Source organism: Penaeus monodon, chromosome 9 (assembly GCF_015228065.2).
Source record: "Penaeus monodon isolate SGIC_2016 chromosome 9, NSTDA_Pmon_1, whole genome shotgun sequence".
Lineage (NCBI taxonomy): Eukaryota > Metazoa > Arthropoda > Malacostraca > Decapoda > Penaeidae > Penaeus > Penaeus monodon.
In genome coordinates, this window is record NC_051394.1 from 27788053 (window position 1) to 27795552 (window position 7500).

The 7500-nt window shown below is 27.9% G+C and overlaps 1 protein-coding gene across 1 annotated transcript in view; it reads left to right on the forward strand.

Annotated features, from left to right (window-relative positions):
* Positions 1-7500, forward strand: part of LOC119577078 (basic salivary proline-rich protein 2-like) — a 93539-nt gene that overhangs the window by 40060 nt on the left and 45979 nt on the right.

Consider the following 7500-nt stretch of genomic DNA (forward strand, 5'->3'; position numbering starts at 1 on the left):
AAAATGTAATCATTTGTGAGATAAAGTGATATTTGATAATGTAATTATACATATATTATTCCCAAATTGTATTATATGCATTAATTAAAAATGAATAATAGAATTTATACATTTATGATGATTATTATTATGATGATTATTATTATTATTATTATTATTATTATTATTATTATTATTATCAATACTATTATTATTATTATTATTATTATTATTATCATTATTTTTTCTTTAATTATTAGTATTATTGCTAAAAAAATGTGTTATAACTGTAATAATAACAATAATAATAATAATAAGTATAATAATAATAATAGTATTCGTTATAATATTGTTATTAATATTATTATTGTTATTTTTATCATTATTATTATTTTTACTGGTAGTATAATTGCAAAATTAATTATTATAACAGTAATAATTACAGTAATAACGATATTAATTATAATAATGATATAAATTATTATTATAAACTCGTTATTATTGTTATTATTATTGTTATTACTATTATTATTGTTGTTGTTATTAGTATAGTTGCAAAAATATATATTTTAACTGCAATTATTGCAATAATAATGATAAAAAGGGCAACAATGATGATAATAATTGTAATAATGATGATAATAATTGCAATAATGATGATAATGATGATGATGATAATGATGATAATGATGATAATAAGAGGAATTGTGTCCATATATAATATAGAAAAGGTAAATGAAAATAATTCCCAAAAGTCGAAAAAGCGGCAAAATCTAGCGAAATACAGCCTTTTGAGAGTATACGCAAAAAATGACGTTTTTTCGATCTATTTGATGAGTTTGGCAATTTTTAGTGTAACAATGATAATAATTACCAGAATTGTATTAATCACGACAATAATGATGATAAAATTGAGAATAAAGAGAATTTTGATAACATTGATGATTTTTAAATCATTAATATTATCATTTTATTATTATTATCATTATTTTTTTATTATTATTTTATTATTATTATTATTTATTAATTATTATTACTTAAATTATTAGTATTATTGCCAAAAAATATATTATAACTGTATTAATAATGATAATGATAATAATAAGTATATAATGATAATACCAATCGTTATAATATTGTTATTAATATTACTATTGTTATTTTTATCATTATTATTATTTTTACTGGTAGTATAATTGCAAAAATAATTATCATAACAGTAATAATTATAGTAATAACGATATTAATTAAAACAATGATATAAATAATTATTATAAAATCGTTATTTTGTTATTATTATTGTTATTACTATTATTATTGTTGTTATTATTAGCATAGTTCCAAAAATATATATCATAACTGCAATAATTGCAATAATAATGCCAATAAGTGCAATACTGATGATAATAATTAATAATGAGATAATGATGATGTACCAAATATAAGTATGATATATATATATTATATATATATGTATATATATTATATATATATAATATATATATAAAAATATATATATATATACATATATATATATATATATACTATATATATATATATATAAAATATTATATTATATATATATATATATATATATATATATATATATATTCATTTTAATGTATAAGACAACACACAACACACATATACACACAACACACATATATAACACAATACACACATACACAACAAACGACAATACAATACTATAAACAATATATATATATATATATATATATATATATATATATATATATATATATATTATATATATATATATAAATGTTATATATACTAACCCAAACCTAATAAAACTAAATTAATAATAAAACTAACCAAACCTAAGCTAAAGCCTAACGAAACTAACCAATACCTAACAAATCTAACCTAAATACCCAATAAACCAAATATAACCTAAATCTAAGAAACCTAATATACCATCTAACTAACAATAAAACCTAACTAAACTAATAAAATACTAATATAACAAATATAACCTAATCTACCCAAAACTAACATAAACCTACCCAAATATACCAAACTATATAAATAAGCAAAATAAACCAATCGTACTATCCTACTGTGCTAATCCAGTGTGAACCCGTGCCCACTAATCTAAACTGAGAATATCAATGTAACGTAAAGTACGTAATGCTACCAGTGCTGAACTGTAGAGTGCAACGTATTGCCTAACCACGTAACCTTCCGTGATCTGGGACCTTAAGCCCACAAACCTAACCCAAACCTAACCCAAAAATTAACCCAAACCTAACCCAAACCTAACCAAAAAACCTAACCCAAAACTAACCCAAAACTAACCTAAAAACCTAAATCTAAACCAAACCTAAGCTAAATCTAACCCCAAAACGAAACAAAACCCAAAACCCAAAACCTAAAACGATAACCTAATACCTTAAACTTAAAACCAAAACCTAAAACACCAAACTCTAACCTAAAACCCAAACCAAAAAGCCTAAACCCACAAAAACCTAAACCGAAACACTTACAAACCTAACCCAAAATAAACCCAAGGCCTAACCTAAACCTTAAACCCCAAAACCTAACTAAAAACCGAACCCGAACCTAACCGGAAACCTAAACCTAAACACCTAAACAACAAACCTAACCCCAACATCAACTAGAACCTAAACCAACAATTAACCGAAAAACTAACCCAAATCTAACCGAAACCTAACCGAAACCATAACCCAAATCATCAAACCGAAGCCAAACCAAGCCAAAACTACACCTTAAAATAAAAATAAAACCGAAACCCAAAAACCTAAACCCAAAAACCTTAAAACCAAACAAAACCTAACCCTAAACCTAAAACCCAAACCTAAACCCAAACCAACCCAAAAACCTAACCTAAAAAACACTAAACCCAAAAACCTAACCCAAAACCACACCAAACACCTAACCTAAACCTACCCAAAACCTATCCTAAACCTTACCTAAACATATCTAAGCTAATCCTAAACCTAATCCTAAAAACATTATCTAAAACATAACCAAAAATAGATGACACCTAAAACCTAAGGTTATTCCTGATTTTTGCAAACGTAACGTATAACCTAATATATTATAGATATTATAGATATATTATATATAATATAATTATATTATATATATATATATATATATATATAAATGTGGGTGTGGGTGTGGTGTGTGTGTGTGTGTGGATGGTGTGGGTGTGTGGGCGGAGTTTGTTCTGCGTGTGTGTGTGGTGTATGTGATATATTACAAAATATGATATTCGGGCTCGGATATGTATTCGAATAATATGTTACATTATTTATAAATATATATAATATATATAATATATAATATATCATATTATATAATTATAAATATTAAGATATAATAAATAATAGAGTATATTATAAATATATATTAGAATAATATAGATTAGATATATATACATGATCTATATAATCTATATTATATAGTACATATATAGTAGCATACTTATATATATGATATATATATATAATAGTATATATATATTATATATACGTATTATTGTTATTATTTTTGCTGTTGTGAGGGGCATATACGGTAATAGATATGGTATATATAAAATATGTATATAAATATTACATATCTATATATATTAATATAGATTATATATATATATATCAATATATATAAAATATATATATATATAATAATATAATATATTATAAATAATTATATATATATATATATGAATCTAGATAAAACAGTACATAACTATGGAAAAAAATATTATAAATATATATATTATATATAATATATAATATATATATATATACTTAGATAATTTATATATATATATATATATTATAATAATATATATATATATCTATAATATATGGCATAAGTATATAGATGTATAGATAGAATCATTAATAGATATAGGTACATGATAGATAGATAGATAGATAGATAGAGGGAGTATAAATATAGAGATAAGATATAAACTACCACACATGTATTACTACTCCTATCGACTACCTTATCGTATTTTCTATTTATTATACAGACATCTGTGTGTTTGAAAAATATTGTATGTTATATCAACGCACACCACCAGACACAAACACCATACACACAACTATATATATATATTATATATATAATTATATATAGATATAATATATTATATATACTATAATTATATATATAATCTATACATAATATCATATATGATAATATATATATATATAGTATATATATTGATATATATATATTATATCTATTATATATTTATAAGGGATAAATAGATATTGATACACACACACACCCCCACACCAAACCACACACACACAACAACCAAAACCACACACAACCCACACCACACACACCACACACACAAACACACCACAACACCACACACACACCACACAGGATATATATATATATTATTATTAATATATATATATATATATTCACATATAATATATATACATATAATATATATATATGTAATATATAGATAGACATATAAACATATATTCGAATATATATGAATATATTATGTATATATTATGTATATTACAATATTATTTATTTTCTTTATCAATATATATATTAGATTCTATATATTATATATATATATATATATATATATTATATATATATATATATGTGTGTGTATGGTATTTGTTTGCGTTTGTGTGGTGAGCGTGTAGGTGTCGTGTGGGTGTGTGTGGTGTGGTGGTGTGTATGTGTTGTGTGTTTGTGTGGTGTGGTTTCTTGGTGTGTATATGTGTTTTGATATATACACCACACACACACACACAACATGATATATATAATAGATTATATATTTATACTGTATAGATATCTGGCGAATAATTATTGATATAATACATCTATAAGATATATATCATATATATATATAGGTATAAAACATATAGAATTATATAGATATAAAATATATAATATAAATAGAGATAGATACTATGATATATATATATACATTTATAGATATATATGAATGTGATAATATATATCGATAATATATATAGTTATTTATTATAGACATACAGAAAAAATAATCACATGACCCACACACCAACAACCCACACACAAAAAACACCAACACACACACAAACACAAAAACAAAAATTCACCCAAAAAACACATAATAAGAGCCGCAAAAAACACACACACCACACCACACACACACCACCCACCACAAACACACCCCACACACCCCACACACACAAACCATTACCCATTTACACACACACCAAACACCACACACCACAACCAACACACACGCACACACCACACACACACACACATTACATACACCCACAATACACACACACACGCACACACCACAGAATAAATAATAGTAATAATAATATAAAATATATACAAAATATATATCTAACATTATATATATAGATATATACTAGAGGAGATATCTATATATAGAATAATATATAATTATATATATATATATGGGTGTGTGTGGGTGTTGTGTGTGTGGTTGGTGTGTGTGATTGGGGGTGTCGGTTGTGGGGTGGGTAGGGTGTGTATGGGGTTGTGTGGTTCGTTGTTGTATGGTGTGTGGTCTCTACGGGGTGTTATGGTGTATGTGTGTGGTGGTGTATGGGGTGGGTCTGGGGAGTGGGTGTGTGTGTGGTGGGTGTGTGTGGGTGTGGGGGTGTGGTGTGTGTTGTGTGTGTGTAAGTATGTAAACAAGTGTCTTAGAATTAATAAGAAAATAATATATATAGAGATAAGAGATATATAGAATATATATATAGTATATACAGATGATAGACATACAAAGTATGGAGGTTAGATTAATTGTATATGACAATGATAATATATATATAATGATATATAGATATATATAATAGATCTAATATTATATCTATATATAAACCTGTATGTTATATATACATTTTACACACCACACAACAACCACTAAGCATAAACACAAACAAAAACCACACACACAACACACCACACAAACACATAGCTATTTAGCTATGATCTATCAAATCCTATCCAGATATGATAGTATACATACATATATAGTGTCGTGTGTGTATGTGGTATGTGTGTTTCTATGTGTGTGTGGTACGTTTCATTTTTATATATATTATATATATATTATATATATATACTAATAAACAAAAATAATAATATTATAATATTAAATATATTGCATATAATGTGTTATAATATGTAAACTATATATATCTTATTTATATTATATATATATAATATTATTAATTAGTTATATATATTATATATTATAGTAATATATAATATATATTATACACACACACACACCCCACACGGATAACACAGATATATTGTATATATATATATATATATATATATTATATATATTATATATAATATATAATATATATAATAGATATATATATATACCATAATAATGGCTCTAGAATTTATATATGTTAATTATGTACACAAAACAAACACCAATATATATTATATGTGTTGTTTGTGTCGGTGTGTGTATGGTGTGTGGTGGGGTGTGTGTATACACCAACATATTATACTCAAACATCATCATCATCATCCAAGGGGCTAAACGCCGACGGGGGCGGCATGGCTGCATCCCATCCTTCGCTTTCCAGCCACGAGGATCCCTCGATTACGAAGGGTCTCCAGGCAGGGCCACAACGGCCCAATTCCAATCCGTGCGGGACAGGTCTCGTCGACGGCTTTGCCCCACCAAAAGGACATGATTCCCAGGTCGTCCCACCAAGGGTTGTTCCTAGGCACGGAGGACAACGTGATTGCCAGGGCTCTGTCCATAGGGGGAAAAAAGAGCTAGGTCGTGCCATAGCCCTGAGTTTGCTATCGGGACTTTGTACCAAGTCCAGCGATTGGGGGTTGGAGCGATTGGTTACAGGAGCCAGAGGATCATTGCAGTTTTATGGGGATCTAGGCACAAAGTCCTGGAGAAGGAGGCTATTCTCACTGCTTGGGATTCAGCTCCGAGCCATGGGGGCCGACAGGGGAAACACATCGTAGCCAGATTCGGTTCACAGCCGGGATACAGCATTGAACGTCGCCCAGGAACCAATGTGAATATCTAGCGGGGGGCCAACGTCATGCCACAGATGCAGTGCATTTAAGAAACGGACTCTTTCAATTCAATTTTAGATGACATCGGTTAGGAGCGTATACCGCAATAAGAGACAAGAAGCCAAACAGATGATTCTAGTCTCAAATGCCATAATTAACGCTCATTCAAGGTGTCACCATCAACTTACGGGGCTGAAGTTCGACTTGAGATTGTATGGTACACCTGGAGGTGGTGACCCATTGCTGCGGTCCCGGACCAGTTAAGTAGGTGTAACCACCCAATGGATTGTGCCGTACCCAGGTCTTTCTCAACCTCTGATGGAAGGCAGGCCACCTCAACTCCCAGGCACTTCAAATTCCAGCATAAGCAGAGGGTTTAAACCGCTCATCCTGCTGCAAGGAAAACAGGATTTTGTTCCATGCGCCTTACCCGGAAAGCACGCCCTTGAGATT